Source organism: Desmodus rotundus, chromosome 12 (assembly GCF_022682495.2).
Source record: "Desmodus rotundus isolate HL8 chromosome 12, HLdesRot8A.1, whole genome shotgun sequence".
Lineage (NCBI taxonomy): Eukaryota > Metazoa > Chordata > Mammalia > Chiroptera > Phyllostomidae > Desmodus > Desmodus rotundus.
In genome coordinates, this window is record NC_071398.1 from 83,273,694 (window position 1) to 83,297,253 (window position 23,560).

At 43.5% G+C, this 23,560-nt stretch overlaps 1 pseudogene; it reads left to right on the plus strand.

Annotated features, from left to right (window-relative positions):
* The first annotated feature begins 3,075 nt into the window (after positions 1–3,075).
* LOC112319030 (large ribosomal subunit protein eL18 pseudogene) lies at positions 3,076–21,874 on the plus strand (annotated as a pseudogene).
* The last annotated feature ends 1,686 nt before the right edge of the window (positions 21,875–23,560 follow it).

The window sequence follows — 23,560 nt, forward strand, 5'->3', positions numbered from 1 at the left end:
GGACCATAATTGTACATTTCTTCACTTACCTGTGGTGATGAAAAAGCATCCGTGGTCCCATAACGTATGGCCCAGTGAGTGAAACTAGGACTCCACGCATCACTTCTCACTGCAATGATGTGGCACCAAAAAGCCATCCTTCATCATGTGAAAACCCCTCTCCATGCCACACTGTCTCTATTTGCAACAGGCTCTGAGATATTCATGCGATAGATCATCTATTTGCCTGAATCAATATTTCCCTGACACTGGGAAGCCCGCCATCCATCCGTCCTATTGCATTTGATAAAACCATTCCGTGTCGCCTTTACTCAGGCTGACAGGATCACAGGTCCTCTTTCCCTCCTGATGGATGATGTCCAGATGAATGATTGCTTCATAAATTACTATCTCGGGAGCAGAGCCCCCAGAACTCAGTCAAGCCCGCCCAGCAATCGAGCAGACAGCAAGGAGACATGGCAGGAAAGGCAAAAGTTCAAAGAACACCAGCCAAGAAGCACTTAGTCCAATGTTCTAATTTAACAGATGAGGAAACTGAGGTGTAGAGTGGCTAAGTAACTTGTCCAAGGTCAGACAGTTAATTATGAGGACACTTAGACTCCCACCACTCACGCTATGCCCCAGAGTTGGTTTCTTTTTTTTTTTAACTGTCCGGGAAAGATGGAGAGTGGTGTTTCCAGCTTGGCTCTGAGAAAGAAAGATTTCAATTCACATCCTCTCTACTCAGCACCTAGCAGACCCACTAAAGTGAGCCCGCAGGCAGGGATAAAGGAGTCTCTGCCCTGGATAGTCCCACCTTTGTCCTGTGGTAGGAGAAATCCAGTGACCAAATGAAGTCCCCATAGACTAATCATAGGTGTACCATGTGCATCGCCAACCCTGTACCTACCCCTTCTTCTCTCTCAAACCCTGAAACAGACCTGCTTCCTTGAGGAAGCATTCTTAGCTTTCTCATTGCTTCACAACCCACATTCCTCGTGCGCGCTGAGTCACCCAGCACTTCCAGGTATGTGTCACGGACCAAAAACCTCACACCAAGTCTTTACCTCTCCCTTTGTACTACATCCATGAAACAGCTCTGTTCTGCACATTCTGCCTCCTCTACAGCTCTCCTCCACAGGGACATGCTGGGAAATGTCTAGCAACCAGCATCCCCCAAAGAAAACCCCTGATTTGTGGAATTTGCTGATTTCCATGCTATAAACACCCCATTATGGAAAATTGCAAGATACCAGAATGGTGTCGTTGAACTTTGGGAAGAGCCGCGCCATTGTGCTTTTCTACCGCACAGGTTAAAATGGATGAAAATAGCCTCAAGAGCATAGATAATAGTAAAATGTGGTAACATAATTAGGACGCGATGCCTTTTGAATATATATATTGCTTTTAATATAAAATTTTAAATTGTATACTTATGTCATTTAATTTCTAATAAAGTAGTGTTTAAGATTTGGCTAACAATTTAACAACTGGCTCTCATGAGCTGGTATAAGCTGGCTCCAGCACAGCCCTGCTCTCTGTCTTCCTTCCCTGGTTCCCCATGACCTCTTCAGTTCTGCCCACTTAACCCTTCACCTGGACTATTTTAATAACTTCCTAGCTTATCTTCTGGTGTCTCCTGCTCCAAACCACCCAATTTTATCTTTTTGAAATGTAGCTCCAGTCTCCCTTGCTCATGAATGGCAGCTATCTGATACTTCCAAATTAATTATAAACTCTTTTTCTGAATAGTCAAGGCCCTGTAAAATGAGATCCCCCAAACTTTCCAATTTTATCTCCCAGGCAATATGCCGAAGCTGTCTTGGTACTTCAGAGACTGACAGGCCTATGTTTCAAGTTCACCTTTGCCATTTATTAGTTAGGTGACCTGGGGCAAGTTACTTAACTTCTCTGACCTTTGGCTTCCTCCTCTGAAAAAATGGAAAAATGCATAGAGTTGTTGGGAGGATTAAATAATATCACACATAATATCCCTAAATCAGTGACCAGCCCATTTTAGACAGCCAGTTACAGCAGTGGCATCGGCTTCTATTGATGAGCTCACCGTATATGTAAACACTGGTTCCTTATAACATTTTGTCTCTTCGTTATCACCACTTCTGCTACATGCAGACTCACATTGCCTAGGCCAACGCTACCCTCTGGCCAGTCTGTCTGATTTCTCATTTCTCACTAGTGTTCACTCTCTCCATATCTAAGCTTTTGCTCCTACACTCAAAAACACATCCATCCAATAAATAATAAAAAGACACAGAACCCAATTAAAAAGTGGACAATGGAGTTGAATAGACATTTCTCAAAAAATAAACAAACATACGAATGGCCAAAAAGAACATGAAGAGATGCTCAACATTATTGGTAGTTAGGAAATACAAATCAAAACAAAAATGAAACACCATTCGTACTCACATTGATTCTTTTATCAAAAGGACACATAATAACAATGATATAGAGAAATGGGAGCTTCCATTCATTGCTGGTAGGAATGTAATAAGGTGCAGCCACTTTGAAAAACAGTTTGGCAGCTTCTCCAAAAGTTAAACATACAGATAACATATGGCCCAGTAATTTCACTCCTAGGTATGCACCCAAGGGAAATAAAAACATATGTACACATAAAAACTTTACACAAATGTTCATTGCACCATTACTCATAGTGGAAAAAAGTGGAAACAACTCAAATATCCATCAACTGATGGGTAGATACACCAAAAATGGTCTCTCCCAGAATGAATTTATTCTGCCATCAAAAGGAATAAAGTCCTGATACATGCTACAATATGAATAAACCTTGAAAACAATGCTAAGTGAAAGAAGCCAGTCACATAAGACTACATACTGTATAATTCCATCAATATCAAATGTCCAGAATAGGGAAATCTATAGACAGAATGTAGATTAGCAGTTGCCTTGAGCTGGGGAGTGGGGAGGAATGGGCATGATTGCTCAATGGTGCTGGGTTTCTTTTGGTGGTAGTAAAAGTGTTTTAAACTTAGAATTGTGGCTATGGTTGCACACTCTGTGAACATAGTAAAATCCACTCTTTCCTGACCTGGTAGAACGGCAGGTGTCATTATGGGAGTTGACTTCTGCCACAACAAAGTCCAAAAGTTTCAGCACAAGGAGCTCAAGAACCAGGACATCTACCCAAGGCTGCTGGTCAAGCTGTACAGGTTTCTGGCCAAAAGAATCAACTCCATATTCAACCAAGTGGTTGTTCAAGAGTCACAGCAACTGGCTGCCTAGGTCCCTTTCCCAGGTGATCTGCAAGATGAAACTTCCTGGCCAGGAGGTGAAAACCACTGTGGTTGTAGGAACCAAGGGACTACAACCAATGACATGAGCAACCAGGAGATGCCCAAACTGAAGGTGTGTGCACTTCATGTGAGCAGCTGCACCTGGAGTTGTATCCCCAAGGATGAAGACAAAATCCTCACCTTCAACCAGCTGGCCCTGGAGTCCCACAAGGATGGTGGCACCATCCTTCTCTCTGGTCCTTGTAAGGGTAGAGATGTATGTATACAGGCATTTTGGTAAGGCCCCAGGAACCCCTCACAGCTACACCAAACCCTACATATTCTTGAAGGGCGAGAAGTTCAGGTGGGTGAGGGACCCACAGGCCAACTGTGCTATGAAACCTAATCCCAGAAACTACCTTGTTATTAAAAAGATTCTGGATGCTGAAAAAAATGCTAATCATTGAACTATATACCTGAAATAGGTGAATTTTATACTATTTGAAGATTTTTTAAAGATTTTTTTAAAAAAGAATACCTTGAAGAAAACAATCGTATTTATTATTGTATCAAAAAGAATATAATACAGGTGTTTTTGGTCAAGATGGTGGCATAGGCAGACATGGCTTGCCTCTCTGCACAACTGCAACAAAATAATAACTAAAATATAGAATTACCATTGCTCAGAACGGACAGAAATCGAATTGAATGGAAGTCTGACAACTACAGAATTAAAGAAACCACATCCATCTAGACTGGTAGGAGGGGCGCAGACATGGTATGGGCTAGTCCCACATCTAGGTGTGGTAGATAAAAATTCAGGAGGGATATCTCAGGAGCAAGGAGTCCCAGGCCCACACCAGGCCCCCAGCCCAGGGTTCCAATGCCAAGAAGATAAGTCCCCACAACTTCTGGCTGCAAAAATCAGTGGGGATTGAATTGGTGGAAGAAACTGATGGTGCCCCAAGTAGTTTCCCTTAAAGAATCCACACACGGACTCACCTACTCAGACTCACTCCCTCTGAACTCTGGTGCTGGGGAGGCAGCTTGAGGGTACCAGTGGTGTGCAGAGGGAGGCTGAGGTGTCTGGCATCAAGGCAGAAGCCATTGTGCCTTCTCTAGGCCCTCCCCCTACTACAGAGACAGCAGACTAGTGTTATATGTAAGATTCCATCAACCCGTCTAACACTGTTTGACCTGCCTTGGAGATTCCCAGAGACTGCTTCACACAACTTATTGGCCCACCAAAGCTGATTTTGCATATGAATGGCTCATGCTTCACAGCTTCCTAAATTCTCTCAAACAAGCTTCAGTGAGCCCCAGACCTGGAACTAGCAGCCTAGATTCACAGCTTGGCTTCACCTGGAAATCTTCAAGCCCAACACAAGTAGCAGCCATCTCAGATTGCTTTATAACTCAGGAAGGGTGGCCCCAGGCAGAACACAGTTTGGGGCTGACCTTGGCCTACACACTCGGGAAACCCCAGGGCCGGTGCACCCAGTGGACAGCTATAGTCCACATCAAAGCATCACCACCCTGCCCTGTGCAGCTGATCCTCCACAGAGGGTGGAGGTTGATGGTAAATGGTCAAAGCCAATCCTTGCAGCTGACTGGCCAGGGTAAATCCCTTCCATTGATTTCCTAACAGCAGCCAAGGCTCAACTACAAGAGGAGGGTGTACTCAGCACACATGAAGGGCACACCTGGAGTACCTAGCTTGGGTAATAGAGGAGGCTGTGCCACCGGACCCTACAGACACCTACTATATTAGGCCACACTACCAAGACACAAAGTCAAGGCAGCTCTACCATAAAAACAAACACAGGGAGGCTGCCAAAATGAAGACACAAAGAAACATGGCCCAAATGAAAGAACAGATCGAAACTCCAGAAAAAGAACTAAACAAAATGGAGATGAGCAATCTATCAAATGCAGAATTCAAAACACTGGTTATGAGGATGCTCAAGGAACTTAGTGAGGACCTTAAGAGCATAAAAAAGATCCAGTCCGAAATGAAGGACACACTAATTGAAATAATGAACAATTTACATGGAACAACAGTAGAATGGTTAGAGCTGAGAATCAAATCAATGATTTGGAGCATATGGAAAAAAAAACAACCAATCAGAACAAGAAAAAAAGAGAATTAAAAAAAAACAAGGATAGTGTAAATAGCCCATGGGACAACATTAAGCAATCCAACATTTGCTTCATAGGGGAACCAGAAGAAAAGAGAAAGAGCAAGAAATTGGAAATCTACTTGAAAAAGAATGAAAGAACATTGCCTTAATTTGGTGAAGGAAATAGACACGCAAATCCAGGAAGCACATAGAGTCATAACAAGATGGAAGCAAGTCCATGGTATGGGAAGAGTCCCATACCAAGACAAACCAGAATTAAAATGCCTAAGGTTAAAAATAAAGAGATGGGAGGGAGGGTGTGGGAGAATGGGTGAGAGGTGAGGGGATTAAGAAGTACAAATAGGTAGTAACAGAATAACCTTGGTAATGTAAAGTTCAGTATAGGAAATGGAGTAGCCAAAGAACTTACACACATGACCTGTGGACATGAACAAGGGTGGGGGGATTGCCTAAGGGAGTGGGGGGGAGTACTGAGTGAAGGGGAGCAAAGGGAGACAAAATCAGGACAACTGTAATAGCATAGTCAATAAAATATAATTTAAAAAACAATATAATACATAGGAATAAATTTAATCAAGGAAATATCTATACACTGACAACTATAAGACATTGACGAAAGAAATTGAATAAGATACAAATAAATGGAAACATTCTGTATGCATGGATTGAGAGAATTAATATTTTTATAGTATCCATACCATCCAAAGCAATTTACAGATTCAGTGCAATCCCTATCAAAATTCTAATAACAATTTTTACAGCAACAGAGCAAACAACCTTAAAATTTGAATGTAACCATAAAAGACTCCAAATAGTCAAAGTAATCTTGAGAAAGAAGAACAAAGCTAGAAGCATCACACTTTCTGGTTTCAAACTGTATTAAAAATCTATAATAATCAAAACAGCATTAAAACAGATACAAAGATCAATGGAACAGAATAGGGAGACTAGAGACAAACCCATGTACATATGGTCAATTAATTTCAACAAAGGAACCAAGAATATACAATGTGGAAAAAACAATCTTTTAAACAAATGGTGTTGGAAAAACTGGAAAGCCATATGCAAAACAATAAAACTGGACCACTTTCTTATACAATACACAAAAATCAGGACTTCCAGCCAAGATGGAGGTATAGATAGATACACTTTGCTTCCTCACACGACCAAAAGAAGGACAACAACAAATTTAAAAACAAAAATTAACCAGACATGCCAGAAAATCGAACTGCATGGAAGTCCGACAGCCAAAGAGTTAAGGAAGAAACATTTCTTCAGACTGGTAGGAGAGGCAGAGACAGGAAGCCTGGGAGGAGAGGACATGCAGCAAGGGGTTTGCTAGAGGACCTGGTGGGAGATGCGGCAGCTGGCAGACCAGGTGGCCCCACATTTGTGTGCAGATAACCAGGAAGAACAACTGGGGAGCAAGACAGACTGTGCTATCCAGGGTCCCAGCGAGGGAAAACAAAGCCTCAAAACCTCTGACTGAAAAAACCTGTGGGGGTTGTGGCTGAGGGAGAAACTCCCAGACTCACAGGACAGTTTTTTGGAGAGACCCACAGGATCCAAGAACAAACACAAACCCACCCGCCTGGGAATCAACACCAGAAGGGCCCAATTTTCTTGTGGGTAGCAGAGGAGACTGAAAGCCAGCAGAGAGCAGAGCAAGCAGCATTGTTCCCTCTCAGACTGCCCCACCACCACCACATACAGCACCACAATGCAATGACATGGGTTGCCTGCCCCACCCTGGTGAATACCGAAGGCTCTGCCCCTTATAATGTAACAAGTGTGCTGAGACAAAAAAAATATGGCCCTAAGGAAAGAACAGGTCAAAGCTCCAAAAATATAACTAAATGATGAAGAGATAGCCAACCTATCAGATGCACAATTCAAAATACAGGTAATTAGAATGCTCACAGAAATGGTTAAATATGGTCACAAAATGGAGGAAAAAGTGAAGGCTATGCCAAGTGAAATGAAGAGAAATGTACAGGGAATCAACAGTGAAGGAAAGGAAACTGGGACTCAAATCAACAATTTGGAGCAGAAGGAAGAAATAAACATTCAACCAGAAAAGAATAAAGAAACAAGAATTCAAAAAAAGGGGAGGCTTAGGAACCTCTAGGACAACTTAAATGTCCCAACATCCATATCCTAGAGGTGCCAGAAGGAGAAGAGGAAGAGCAAGAAATGGAAAACTTATTGAAAAAATAAAGGAGAACTTTCCCAATCTGCCAAAGGAAATAGACTTCCAGGAAGTCCAGGAAGCTCAGAGAGTCCCAAAGAACTTGGACCCAAGGAAGCACACAACCAAGGCACATCATAATTACATTACCCAAGATTAAAGAGAAGGAGAGAATCTTAAAAGCAGCAAGAGAAAAGAAGACAGTTACCTACAAAGGAGTTCCCATTAGACTACCAGCTGATTTCTCAAAAGAATCCTTGCAGCGAGAAGGGGCTAGAAGGAAGTATTCAAAGTCATGAAAGGCAAGGACCTACATCCAAGATTGTTCTATCCAGCAAAGCTATCACTTAGAACGGAAGGGCAGATAAATTGCTTTACAGGGCAGATAAGGTCAAGTTAAAGGAGTTCATCATCACCCAGCTGTTATTATATGAAATATTAAAGGGACTTATCTAAGAAAAAGAAGACGGTCAAAAATAAGAATAGTAAAATGACAACAAGCCAACAACTATCAACAACTACACCTAAAAATAAAAACAAAAACAAACTAAGCAAACAACTAGAACAGGAATAGAATCACAGAAATGGAGATCACATGGAGGGTTACCAGTGGGGAGGGGGGAAAATGGGGGACAAGGTACATGGAATAAGAAGCATAAATGGTAGGTAGAAAATAGACAGGGGGAGGTTAAGAATAGTATAGGAAATGGAGAAGCCTAAGAACTTATATGTATGACTCAGGGACATGAACTAGAGGAGGGGGAATGATGGTGGGAGGGGGAGTGCAGAGCAGAGGGGGATAAAGGGGGAAAATGGGACAACTGTAATAGCATCATCAATAAAATATATATTGTTTAAAAATCAACTCAAAATGGATTAAAGACTTCAATGGAATACCCTGAAGTCATAAAACTGCTTGAAGAGAACTGGCAGTAAGCTCCTTGACATTGATCTTGGCAATCATTTTTTGGATTTGACAACAGAGGCCAAGACAATAAAAACAAAAATAAGCAAGTGGGATTACATCATACTAAAAAGCTTCTGCACACCAATGAAATCAGCAGCACAATGAAAGGCGACTTATTAAATGGGAGAAAATATTTGCAAATCATTTCTCTGACAACTAGTAAATATCCAAAATATATAAAGAACTCAGTAACAAAAACCAAACACTGCAGTTAAAAATGGGCAGAGGAGCTGAACAAACACTTTTCCAGAGAAGACATACAGATGGCCAACTGGGACATGAAAGTTCTCAACATCACTATCATCGGGATGGGAAACTGCAAATTAAAACCACAATGAGTTATCACCTCACACTTGTTAGAATGGATATTATCAAAAAGACAAGCAATAACAAGTATTGATGAGGATGTGAAGAAAATCTTGTACACTGTTGGTGGGAATGTAAATTGGTACAACCATTGTGGAAAACAGCATGAAAAACAGAGGTTCCTCAAAAAATTAAAAATAGAAGTAGTATATGATCCAGCAATTCCATTTCTGCATATGTATTCAAAGGACATGAAATCTCTATCTCAAAAAGACAACCCATGTTCCTAGGAATATTATTTCCAAAAGACATGGAAACAACCTAAGTGTCCATCTATAGAGGAATGGATCAAGAAAATGTGATACACACACACATAAAATGAAATATTATTCAGCCATAAAAAGAAGGATAACCTGCCATTTGTACAATATGAATGGACTTGGGGGCATTATGCTAAGTGAAATAAACCAGACAGAGAAAGACAAATACTGCATAGAATCACTTGTATGTGGAATCTTAAAAAAAAAAGCAAAAAGGTCAAACTCATGGTCAAAGTCATGGAGTACAGAAGTAGTTGCCAGGGGCTCGGTGAGGCGGGGATGTGGAGGCGGAGAAGGGGGCAGGGAAGATAGGAAGAGGTTGGTAACAGGACACAAACTTTCACTATAAGATGAGAAAAGTCTGAGGATCTAATGTGAAAACATGGTGATTATAGCTGACAATACTGTGTCACATAATTGAAACTTGCTAAGAGATCAGAACTTGGAAGTTCTCACCATAAAAATAGATAAAAATTAAAAGATAAATATGTAAGGTGATGGCTGTATTATTAACTGGATGGTTGGAACCCTTTCATAATGTGAGAGGATCACCACTTTAAACATCCTACAATTTTATTTGCCAGTTACACCTCAATAAAGGTGAAAAAAATACCTTGAAAAAGAGGTTCAGCCATCAAAGATTATTGCAAAGGCTGGCCCTTTCCTAGCGCCCACCTTCTACTCCTAGTTGGCCACAGTTGCTTCCTCTTCTGAAGGGCTTTATTCACTGGATGTTCTTTCCTCTCTCATGTCCCGTATTTTGCTTTCTACACTAGTTATTTATGTACCATTTTTATCTATGAAACTAAAAAGCTTTGAATCTTGTGAAGGTGTACGATGGAGCAGATTCCACAACATTCCTGCAAGATCACTCACACTTGTATTTTATGCTTTTTCCCCACCGGAAAGAAATTGGTGGTGTTTCAGCTCACACAGGAAGTAGCCGTGCCCAGCCTGGGTCTGTTCAGGGGAAGTGTGTTTGTTGCACATAGGAATGTCATCCAGCACAGTGGGCGTGTTTGTGGGGGTGGGCAGCTGGTCTATCTCTAATTGGGTACAATCTACTGCAGTGCAAAGACTGAGATTTACAAACTGGGTCTCCCCTGTGGCCCCTGGCCCAGTGCCTACCTGGGTAGGAATTCAAACAGTGTGTGTGAAGTTCCCTTGGCACTCAGTTCGAGACCACAGACAATGGAAGATGAAGCAAAGTTGCTGACCACCAAGGATTAAATGGAACTTCTCATGAGTTTTAAGTGTTTCTTTCACCAGGAGACATTTGCCTTTGGAGCAACACATTGATTTTGTTTTGACTTATTAATACAAATGTATACCCCATTCCTGCTGCCCCTAGGGTGAGCCCTAGTACTCCAGGATGTACAGAGAAAGGCTGCTTTTGTTCCTTTGGCACTTGGGTGCTTCATGGTGTACAGGAAGCTCATACAAATCGTGTAATTAGGGACAAAACAGGTGGACAGTGTTGGCCAAACCCAGAAAAATACAAGCAGAGTGGAGAGAAGACTTCACTGGCCTGAGAATGTTAGCAGAGGCAAAGAAGTGCAGGTGGGAAAGGGTCCAGTCTTAGGCAAAAGGACCAGGAGGCCCTTACAAACCCGAAGACTCGCCATCTTCTATGGAAATGTGAGCTGCTCCTGAAGAGGGCTGCCATGGAGCACTCCCTGAAATCTCGTTTAACTCTCTTCCCCCAGCGTCGATCAAGCAGAGAAGGCAGAGGCGATCCATGTTCAGAGTATGGCCCCAAATGTTCAGTTGCTGCCTCCTGTCCCTGCTGCCTCATTTGCTGATCACTGACATTGAGTAAAAACACATACCAATAGGCGCAGGACCAAACACACACACACAAGCACACACTACCTTCGCATGCAGCTGGCACTCAGGGGTGCTGTTTTGTTAGCTGCAAGGGGGCATGCAGGAGTTAGTTGTTTGTAAACCCGAGCTTGGAGACAAACCCAAAGCGCTATTCTTTCAGGACCGAAAAAAGGCATTCACACATCGCCACCTAATGGTACTTATACTTCACTACAGTCTTGAATCTGTTCAAGATTAACAGGTAGATAGATGGATCCAAGGGGTAAGATGCGTAGTGAAAGATGTAAACTTGGACTTCATCCTTCTAATGTGTACATCAAGCGTTCAGCTGCAGCCTGTGGAGTTGTGTGCACTGTTGGTTGCCTGCGACACTGCTTGTAGCAGCTGCCTCAGTGCTGTTCTAGCTCTTACACTTGTGGTGGCTCCCAGCTACCCCTCTGGGGCTGACCAGCTGTTCCTTTAGCACAAAACTTTGATCCCGTGCAACATACCCTTTTGGCGATTATCACTTCCAGCTGTTATCATGCACTCCCCAGATGTTGAATCAGACTCAGGATAGGTTTCATGAACCACATGAGCTCTGCCTATGGCTAACCTGCCATGTTCACCTCCAGCTTATGCTCCAGGTTCCAGCCTGCCATCATGGGGTCAAAGGGATTTGGAAACCGAAGTGTGTTTCATTCCCAGCTGGGCTCTCAGGTGCTGAGGTCTGACTTGCTCAGAATCTGTTGAGATCTTTGTGGCCTATTGCTACATGCTGGTTGTATCAAATCACAGCCTCTGAAATTAGCTGAGTGGCTCCAGTTGACTTTTGAAAATTCAGGGAATAGAAAACCCTGAGTAATGAATAAGGAAGGAAGGGCCTTTGTGGGAGAATAAGCCACACAGTGCCTGTACTCATGACGCCAGCCTGGCTGGGCCTGCCTCTGCCCTCTTCTCTCTGGGTAAGCGGTTCTCTCCTCCCCAACCCCAACAAGAAGAGTGGGTCATTATCTCCACTGAGAAGTCTGAAGAACGAAGTCCAGAGAAGTTAAACCATTTGCTTGCGATCACACAATGCAGCCCAGAGGAGAAGCAGCTAGGACACGGGTCTCCTCACTTCCAGACCATGGTACTCCTGGGGTCAGGCTGGCCGGGGGTTCACAGACACCCCAGTCAGCTCCCTTCCTGTGAAACGACGTTTACATTGCAAAATGCTCACTATCGGTTGGAAGACAAAGAGTTGTCTTAAGTGACAAGTTCCCAAATCTACTGTACCCTCTAAGAGAGTCCTGTATGGGAAGGGGGAACCATTTGTGTCAAAGTAAATGCACGAGTTGTTCACATGCCTTATTCTTTTAGTGCAATTGTGGAATGTAGTAATGTATGAAACGATGCCGAAAGACCGCTTCTAAGCACCATTTCCGCCCCCTCTCTTCCCCCACCGCCTTGCTCTCTTTTCTTCTCCGCTTTCACTTTTCCTCCTCCTTCTCCATTTCTCTCTTGAATCTTTCTTCAGTAATTTTCTAAAGTTTGATCAGGCTTTATTTTTAAAGAATATCCAGAAATATTTTTAGCTCAAATAGAAATCTTTCCTCCAATTCTACAAATATTCCTCCACATAAACCTTTAAGGCTCACTGAAAGTCAGCCTGTCCAAAGTTGACCACATCATCTTGTTCTATGTACTGGGTGGACTGAGGGAGGAATCCACGCGGCTTTCATTCCATCAGACAAATATGCTGTTACCTTTGATGAAAGTTGTCCCACCTTTTTCCCACTTGCACTCAGCACACTTCATTAAGAGGTGGACCCAAATGTCACCGAGCTGTAGCTGAATGAACCAGACAATGTTGGACAAGCTGAAGATGGCCCCACATGTACTGGCCACAAGAGAAACCAGCCGCCTATTAAGGATTTAACTGGAATCCTATCCAGAAGAAGCTCAACAAAAATTGCTGTCATCAAATAAATTGTCCTTTGATTATGAATCCAACTGCCCATTTTAGGGTGAGGAAAAATAGTACTCTAATAAAATAACCAACTTTTTTGCCCAGGACTTTCCCAATTTTGAACTGAAAGTCTTTTGTCCTGAGAAACCTCTTAGTCCTGAACAAATCAAGATGGTTGGTCACCCTAAAACCTAACATTGTATTGTCGCTATGGTGATAACAGCCTCTTCTTCACCTTTTCTTATGCCTTTGCAATAAATGTCTATAGCTGTGAGTAATCTAGATGCACCTCTTCTATGAAATCCATGAGCCACCTGGCCTGCAGGAGGGCCCTCAAACTCCCCCAGCCCTGCTCCATGTCCCCAGTCCTGGCTCCACTTCTCTTTCCAATCAATACTCCCCTGGCTTAGTCTACCTATGTTCTAGGTCGAAACATTTGTCATCTTTTTTTTTTAAGATTTAATTTATTCATTTTCTAGAGAGGGAAAGAGAGGAAGAGAGGGAGAGAAACATCAATGTGTGGTTGCCTCTCAAGCACCCCCTCCTGGGGACCTGGCTTGCAACCCAGGCATGTGCCCCGACTGGGAATCAAACCTGGGACCAAACCAGGGACCCTTTTGTTCATAGTCTGGCACTCAACCCACTGAGCCACACCAGCCAGGGCAGAAACATTTGTCATCTTTGCTTTGACTCTTTTCTTCATTACCTACATGCAATCGATCACCAAGTTCTATTGATTTATATTTTGAAATGTCTATGGAACCCACCTTGCCCCATCTTTGCCACCATCATAACAATTATAATAAAAACAAGCCCAAACTCTAAGGACCAGCTGGAGTGGATTCAAGAAAATGAAGGGGACTAATAGGAACCAATAAGCCTATAGAATTCAGAATTTCTCAAAATTATCTGATGATGAGCAGCTTGTGGGACCATTTTATTCCATGAAATACAATTTGGCCATGGCTCATCTACCCCTTAAATGCACTGTTGTAAAGAATTAGAATGAAAATTTAAGAACAATAACTCAAGCTCTGTAATTTTATATATGGAATTTCTGAGACCATAGGACTTCAGTGGCCCAGGCCACATGGCTCTCCTCTAGGACAGCCGGGCTGTGGACCAGGTCCCCTGACTGTTCAGGGTTCTTCACACTGTACCATGCAGGCTTCCTGCCAGACGCCCTGCATCCTGCTCCCGTCACTGAAATAGTCTTCCTCTCTCCCCATTGAAGTCATGCTCATAATTCAAAGCCAAGCTTAACTTTTAGCTCCTCCTTTTTTTTTTTTTTTTTTGCTAACCACATAAGCCAACACTGACGGCAGCTTTTGCTAACTCACTGTAACAGTTAGTTATTTGTATCATTTGGTTTGCTACCTAACAGCAGGTACTGTAAATACCTAGTATGTGTATCACCACAGGTGGAGTTGGTGACCTTGGCATTGTTCTAATCTGCCACAACATCCTGTTCATCTGAGCCTAAAAAGAGTTTCAGAATATTTTGCAACATAATACTCCAGGTGGCTGGAGCCACCCAGCCACAGTTAGGTAGCATATAAGACGAAACTTGCTTGGGGTCCTGACTATGTCATTAAACTATTTCATATCTGCATCTGTTGGACCTTCCCGAACAACAAAGCCAAAGTCTTTTCATTCTTTCCCATAACCATTGACTCCAAATATAGTCTTTGGTCCCAGTAAGTGCTCAATAATTGTTCAAATGTCTGCATATCAAACGTTAATATAATAACTAACACATACTGCTTAGTAACAAGGTACTTTCACACATGGTACCACATTTAATTAATTCTCACAATAACCCTGACAGGTCAGGTTGACTACGCTCCCAATTCCTTCTAGAGAGAGAGCATCTGAGGGACGAGACTATTTCATATTGGCCCCTGTGGGGCTCAGCTCTGGGAACAGGGATGATTTCTGGAACTGAAGTGGGAATTCTGGGGATGAAGACACAGGAGTGTGAGGGTTTGTCATTTGCACCAGGTCACCCCACTTGCCCCTGTGTCACACAGCCCAGCCAAGGCTTCACATTCCCTACATTGGAATTCCACTGTCACTGGCTTTTCTTTCTTCCTGGTAATGAAGCAAAACCTGGTGGGTTAATTAATCCTTCTCGATGCTGGGCAGCAGTAATAGGATCAAGAAGAAAGCCTTTCTCCTCCTGTGCACCCAAGGGTGCCTGGCGGGAGCCCGTGAGGAGATGGAACACACAGCCTTCAGTCTGTTAATTGTTTGAGAGCAAATCATCTGTCAGCAGAAAACAGAAAAAAGACACAACTGAATTCAGAGTCAGAACAATAAATAACATTCAGCACTGTACCCTTGAGAAAAATAAAGTTGCCAGCATTCTCCTGCTCAGGGACAACAGAAACGCTCAGTGTTTGTGCAGACCTGTGGAATACTCATACCCAGGGATGAGATCAATCTCTGCCGTGTATTCATTGCTTGTGTGACCTTGGGTGAGACTCTTGACTGCTGGATGCCTCTGTCTCTGCCTTCTAAAATGGGAAGGGGATCATAACAGTCCCTACTTCATAGAGTTGTGTGAGGACTGAATTACTTAAGACATGGAAATGTCTGAGAGCAGTGCTCAGTGAGAGCGATGATTGCCATTTATTACATTTCCCTGTACTTGTTGTCAAGTCCTTCTTCCTCTCTAAGCTGTGAGTTTAATGAGGAAGCGGCCCATTATCTCACCTGTTCCTTTATGCCCAGCACTAAGTGTAGTGTTCCCAGATACTTGCTCCCCTCTTCCCTGTAAGAGGGTTAACCTTCCCTCCCATCGCCCATGACTTGCAGTGCTTTCCTAAAGGAGCAGTAGGTAGCTTTCCTGTCCATCACATCCCGCATGATCATGTGACTTGTCTTGTCCAATGAGATGTAAGGGGAAGTGACAGTGGGCCAGTTCAAAAAGAAGCTACAAGAGGTGCCTGATTTCACCGGCTCCCTTCCCCCTCTGTCACGCGGACAGCACGTCTCAGACAGAGGCTGCTCCTTTATCCTGGATCCCAAAAGCTGAAACACACTTGGAGCACAACCAGCAATAATGTAAAGAAGAAATAAGTATTTGGTTGTTAGCCACTAAGGTTTGGGGGTTGTTTCTCACCACATTGTAACCTGGTGAACGCTGACTAACGCAGCACCCACTACAGGCTTGTTGAGTAAACGGACGCACTGACGAAAGAATGAATGGTGATTCGAGTATACTACGTGAGATTCGCAGCGTGGACGACGGCTGGTATGCACGTCACCGAATCAACCAATTTAAGCGCGTACTTTTAAAACAGCGGATGTGTTTTCTAATCTTAATTTTGAGTATAATTCTTTGTAAATAAACTATGAGACAGGGATACTGTAGTCATCCAGACACAGGCACAACACCCACCCCCAGGCCTGTATGAAAGTAAGGTGGCGGTGAGAAAAGCAGCATTCGGGGGGCAGCTGTGACGTTGCGAGCATGTTACATTGGCCAGCTCAGCAGAGCCTTTCGCCCATCTTAGGAACAAACTCTGTGACCAGATGTGGAGACCGAGGCTCAGAAGCCACGTGAAGTCCACCCAAGATAACAAGTGATGAGCCAACGTGAACCCAGATCTGTCTGCACACAAAGCCCCTTCTGTCTCCATGAAAGGACAGTAGAGGAAGTATTTACAGACAACCCAGAAAAGAAACCCTGGCTAGCCCACACTTCCCCTGGGCCACTTAACATTCTGCACTTCCCTTTGACACACGGCCCAAAATTTTAACAGACATCCAAGTGAAATGATTTAAAAATGCAATCTCCCCGGTGAGAATAAGCCGACTATCAGTCATTTACTCTCAGTAAATGGATTTGTTTAATCAGATTGTTTTCTTATCACAAAATTAAAATCTGTCTGAGAAAAGAGAAAATGCCAGCTTGGGTACAATAAGGAAGAGAGAACATGGGAAGAGTAATTTCCATCGGGGGCTTCAAACTGAAACACCTGCAGGGCCAAACAGGCACAATAATAAATGAAGACGGCTGGAGGGGGTGCTGGCAAGCCAAGGCCCACAGGCCTGCTCTAAAGGGGACAGCAGCTGGTCTGCTCCAGTCAATTGCTACTGTTGAGGAACGCCAGGCTTCTAGAAGCTGGGAATCTCCAAATGTTGGCAGCAAATACAGGCTCTTTTTCTCAATACTGTATCTTCCGGCCCTTCTCCAAAAACTGTTCTGATCTATGTGTCACCTGTTTGAGATGCACAGGACACTTGAGAGAATTGCTGGTTTGGAGGGACCCATGCTTAGAAGAGAAAGAGGGAGGGGGGAGCAAGAGTATGAGAGCACAGGGCAGAGGCTGTGCAAGGCAGGCAGAGAAGGTAAGTGCGGGGGGGGGGGGGTGTCCCAAAAAACAAACTTCTTTGAATACAATTGGCTTGAGCTGACTCAGTTCTTCCCAATTTCAACACTGCCTCAAGTGAAAGAAAACTCTGGTGAAAAGAAGCCGTTTGTTCCCAAATAAACTTTATTACTCTGCTAAATATCTTTACTGGATTTCACTGGAGCCCAGTCATTCTCAATTCAATATTGCAGTCAGCCAACTTAACCTTTTAAAAGGATTTTTATTGATGGCGCACCATGCAGGCATTAACACTTCTCCAAAAAAAATAAAGAAATAGAAAGAATCAAATTGCTTCTGTTTGCCGATCTTAATTATCTGAAATAATTAGCTCCAGTCAATTCTCCAACAAGAGCTCCCCGGAGAAATCAGTGTTTGGGGAAAGGGAGAGTAAGGGGAAGCCAAGCTTGGGACAAAAGCAAGCATTTGGCAAGTTATTTGGAAATATCTAATTAACCTCAAGAGTAGGGCTGACAATCAAAGCCACTTCCTTAGTGCTTAATTATTAAAAGCAAATAAAGAAAGTAAATACTCAGGGAGCTGGTCTATTGGACACTGGGAAATAACAGCCGCTTTGCACCAAAGTGCTCAATAATCCCCAAACACACAGGCAGGGGTGTGTGTGTGTGTGTGTGTGTGTGTGTGTGCGCGTGCCCCCTTGCCTCTGTTCCTGAAGGTCTTTGCTTAGAATCCTCTTCCACCCCATCTCTGCCTAGAAACTCCTATCAGCCATTTATAAAGTCTCCCGTGACCCACCTTTCTTCACAGAGCAAGTTGTTCTCTCCTCTGTGTTTCCATAACCTTTAGTGCATAACATTCACCGCGTGTGTATTCAGTAGGTGTCTGGCCCTCTCACTAGGTCATGAGCTTGCAAAACTCCAGTAAGCGCTTATTCACCTCTGCCTGCATCCTCAGTATTTGGAACAGAGTAGGTGCTCAGTAAATGAAAGTTGAATGGACTTTCTTACTGTGCAAAATATGGTGCATAGTAAAACCTCAATAAATACTTCTATTTTCTTCTTTTCTTCCCTCCCTCCCTCTTCCTTCCTTCTTGCCTTTCTTCCTTCTTATTTTTATTTCACTTTAGTTTCCACAATTAAAGGTATTGATTTCAGAGCTTCTGGGCCCAAACACAGTTTCCTCCTACGCAAGTCCGTCATTTTGACTCACGATTGACTTTCGGTAAGCCAATGCAGATCAATGGAGAGGCAGAGAGACTCCACACAGGGCGGGGGGAGGTGGGCATGAGGGCGCTTCCATGCAGAACCCCACTGGGAGGGAAGCTTTTCCATTTGAAGCCACTACTCTTAGACTTTCAGAGTATGAAACTGCTGGTCCCAAAAGAAGACTTGAAAGAAGCCTGGGAGAGATGGGAAGGAGAGAGAGGGAGAGGAAAACCCAATGACACGCAAGTTGTCTGCTGGTGTAACTCAGGGTGATTGGTCAGAACAAATAAATTGTATGTCCACCTTGAGGACTATGAGAATACCCTGGAGACTGTGTAGAATTTGATTTAAATATTTGCCCCTGAACTGAGAGCTGAGTCTTAAAGGCTGAGTAGGAATTAACTGGATAAAGAAAATGCAAAGTTCTTCTGAAGAAAAGAACAGCATAAACACAGGCATGAGGGTGAAACATCATGTTATGAATGGGAATCCAAGTCAGACAAATTGGTTTTGTACACATGCTAAAACATGTAAATAGAGAGTAAGGGAGCTGTAAGAGTAGTGAGGTCAAGAAGAAACACATTCTGGGCTTGAATGTGGCCAAGAAGTGATGATTCTCAACCCTGACAGTCTCCTTAGTTTCAGTCTCGGGGTACACTGCCGGCTAGACATTCATCCTCACTCGGGTGTATCATAAGCACCCCAGATTCAACATGTGCAACAATTAGTACTTTGTATTTCTCCATAAGCCTCCTTCTCCTCTTAGTTTTCTCTCTGTTGATTGCACCATCATTTTCCCAGTTGTCTGAAATCATCCTTAATACCTCCCTTTCCCTCTCTCCCAAACCCAATCAATCAGCAGATCCTGAAGACTTGGTCTTCTAACACTTTTTGAAGCCCTGCCTTCTTCCCCATTCCTACCATTACTACCTTCACCATCTTTTCGCCTGGAAAGTAGTCATCCATCTCGTCCCCTAACTTCCAGCCTTGCTTACCTCCACTGCAACCCTCCTACCTATCCTTCACTGGCACTCCAGCATGTACAGAACAAAGCCCAAACTCTCAGACATGCACACAAGGACATCTGATACCTGGCCCTGCCTACCCCTCCTGCTTGATATCTGCCCACTTCAGTGTTGCATTTTCTGCTTTGGGAAATCTAAATGGCCTGGAGTCCCCCAAACACTCCACACTGCTCCTCACCTCTATGGCTCTGCACCTGCTCTCTCTTCTTCCTGAACACTAGTCTCACCTTCCTTCATCTGGCTAGTACTCACCTTTTAACACTCAGTTCTGGCATCTTCTCTTCCATAAATCTTGGTTCAAAGCCCAGACTTCCCTTCTGCCCCTCGTCAGTACCCCTGCGGCTCCCTAGGCACCCCTCTGCCCTTCACCTTTCCTCATGATGCTGACATTATCTGGTTACATGGAATCTGCCTCTAGGCTCTGACTTTCTCAAGGACGGCCACTACCATGTCCTTATCCATCTTAGTTAGTCCACGTCTTAGTGTGGTGCTTGGCACTCGGCAATCACACAGATGTTTGCTGAGCTGCACTCCAGGCCATACCTCCTGAGGAGTCTCTTTTGACAAACAGAAAATGCAGCCTGAGCCAAGGTGTGCCTGCTTCCTACACAACAAAGGAAGGTCAGGAGAACATCGGGGAACACCAGAATGTCTGGGATGTTTTTATTGAAAAGGTAGATTCAGGAAGTGGAAAGAACACAGGCTACGGAGTCCAAGTGCATCGCATCGAAACCATAGCTCTGACTCTATTAACTAGTGCAAACTTGGGGGAGATATTTAATCTCCCTGGGCCTTAGGTGAATTGTCTATAAAAGGATTATAAATTGTTAGTTTACATGAAAAAAAAAGTGTTTGTAAAGCCACTGGCACTGTAGCTGGTGTAAAGTAAATGATCAATAAATATTAGTTCTCTTTTGCAGCCCTCCCATTTCTGGAGAAATAGCAGGTCTTAGTAGCCTCGAGCAGACTGACTTCGGTTATCAAAAACACAAGATCTTTTTTTTTTTTTTGCATAACTTTCAAAATTATTATTTGTCATTTCTAACTATAGTTATTAGTTCTAGTTGGCTCTCCTCTATGAAGTGCCTCTTATATGCCAGGTACTATGCAAGGCCCTGAAGGTATAGTTTCTCACTTGCTCCTCATGATGGTGCTGATGGTGGTGATGAGGGTATTAGCAATTACTGAGCCCTTGCTATGTGTTAAGCACTGTTTTGACTTCTCTCCAAGGATTAACCCATTCAGTCTTCACAATCACCTTATGAGATAGATAGTGTATCTCCACTTTACAGGTGAGGAAACTGAGTCTCAGAGGTTTTGAGCAATTTGCTCAAGGTACCTATTAAGGACTAATGTTGGGACTAGAATTTAAGTTTTTCTAACACCAAAGACTCTGATTTTTTCAACTTGCTATACAGTCTCTGCATTGTAAGTAGTTTAATAAAAGTAAAGGTGATGGTTTTATTTATAATACCATTCTTGTTAATGCTCCCTTTATTTTTCGGTCACTTTATATTGCTCAGGAAATAGTGTAGAGGGCAAGAGAAATATTGGATAATTTCCAGGTCAAGCTAGTTAATCAGATGATAGGAGTCCCTGCTGGTGACCAGCAGGAGAGAGAGTATTCTGCAGACTGTCTGCATAGAGACACCTAACCCCGTACTGACAGACCATTGTGTGGAAGTTGCGGCAACACATAACAGTCAATAAGTGACTTGTAACATTCCATACTGTATTGCATTTGAATATAAGTAGATTAAATTTTGAATTATGGATTTGCTGTCATAAAGGCTGACTTGCTAGTCCTGAGCACCTTAAAGAACTTGAGTTAATTGCTCATTCAGCAAGAATTCACTGGGTCCCTGAAAAATATCAGGCCCTGTGCTAGTCTGAGGATCCAAAGATGGTTAAGTCACACTTTCTGCTCCTAAGGTACCCACAGCATTTTAGGGGAGACTCAGAAAGGCATTAATTTCACCTACGATGACAAGTAGAAGTTCCCATCTATAGATCCAAAGTGGAGTTCCAGTATTTTGGAAGAGTTTTTAGTGCTCTGTCCAGAATTCCCTGTTTCACTCAAAACTGAGCTGAACTGTAAAACCTCAGCCTGGAGTGGCAGGGTGGTCTTGGGCAGAGCGCCTCTCAGTGCTGTCGTAGGGCACTGAGGAACCTCGGCTCTCATGTGGGTTTCCAGTGGCTGAATCTCCTGGGCTTGGGGCAGAAAAAGGTGGGGCTTCTGCTGATACCGGTCTGAGCTCTACTCCCCTTCAGGATGGGGAACACATTCTGCCTCCTGAACAATGCCATTGCCATCGTCCTGCCCCAACTCCAGCTCTGTTCCGTCCTCCCCCACAAACTCTCGAGCACTGTTCCAATGCTCAAGATGGACTAGAAGGCCTTGAGCAACCGTTGGCTTTTGAAGGGTTAATAATTTACAAATGAACTGCAGCTGATAAAAAAACAGGGTCTGTGCTTCTGGGATACAACTGCATTGAACACACAGGGGGCTTCCTCCAGTGGGGAGCAAAGCAGCAGGGCCAGCCAGGTGGCTCCTGTATAAATGGCTTAGTGAGGTAGGCAAGACTCCTACTCTCTCCCATTATAACAATGGGAGTTGTGGGGAGCATGAGTGCTTGCTCCAACCATGAATATTTCCTGCATAAACATAAGTCCAGTGAGATACACATGCTGCACTCTCTTACTGGTGCCAGCTTGGGAGGGACCACTCTTCATGCCCAGAAAGACACCCAGGGTTTTGTTTTGTTTTGTTTTATCAATTTCACTCGACTGCTGTCCCTTCCCATAAGCCTTTGCACATGACTTCTCTACTGAGACATGGACCACCCCCTGGTGACCCAGGTGTCTCTATTTGACCCTCAGTGGAGAGAAAGAAACAAAGTCTACTTTTTAAACCTGTTGGACAAGACATGGGGCTTCAATGGGCATACAGAGCAGTGAGCAAGAAGGAAACAGAGAAACACCAAGTGCCTACATTGGAACAGCCCATGAATCTAGGGCCAGGAAAGGAGCACACAGGAGCAGACAGAACCAGAATGATTTAGTCTGGAAATGAGGTGACTAGGAAGAGAAAGGGAGATGGCTATCTATATTCAGCCTAGGGATTATCATAAGAAAGAACATATATGTGAATGAAAAACAGGCCCTGTAATAAATCTGAAAAGTTTAGTGACAAAAAGTAACCTCATAGGGTGATCTGGTCATAAATGCCTAGTTGGTCAGGTTACAGTGGGTAGTCTCTCCCCCAGGCTTGTAAAAGGTTTGTCTTTGCCTTAAGTAAGCCCTGTCCATTGTTCTTGTGCATCGAAGTTAATGTACTTTGGAAACGCCAGAAATACCTCTTTTCCAGACCACTCAGAGGTAAAACCATCCTCAAGAGAGCACATAACCCTGTTAACTATCCTGTAATCCAATCATAAAGATTTCCCCCACCTTATTTTCTCCCGCCTTCAAGTAATCTTCCTTAGGTGTTCCCTCCTTAATTGTAAATGCATAAAAGGAACTACAAAACTGTCATTATCTGGAGCATTCGAGATCTTGCTTTCCAGCATGTCATCAATTTGGCTCAAATAAACTCTTACAAAAATTCTCTACACGTTTGGACATTCTTACATTGACACATAGAGTAAGTTCAAGGGGGATGAAACGACCTGGTAAAACTGTTGTGTTGCAGCATAGGTATTATTCTCCCCTGCTCTACTTCACTGTCTGGGCCAGCACATAGAGAAGATAGTTTAACAAAAGAGAGAATTTAGTTTTCGTCATTCTTTCAGGTTCGGGACAGGAAACTCATCTCACATCATAAAAGCTATGCTAAGGAGAAGCCCACTTGGCGTAGAAGGTCAGATTGGCTGTTGATCGTGATCTTGCCCCACTGCCCTGCCCAAAGCAGAATGCAGAGGCATGCACATGCCTTTTGCACATACCCACACTCACACTCACATACACTGGAACACACACACATTCGCACACCTGCATGTACGTGCACATACACTCACATATAATCACAGTCACACATGCTTATACGAGCACTCACATACATGTTCACAGGTGCACACTC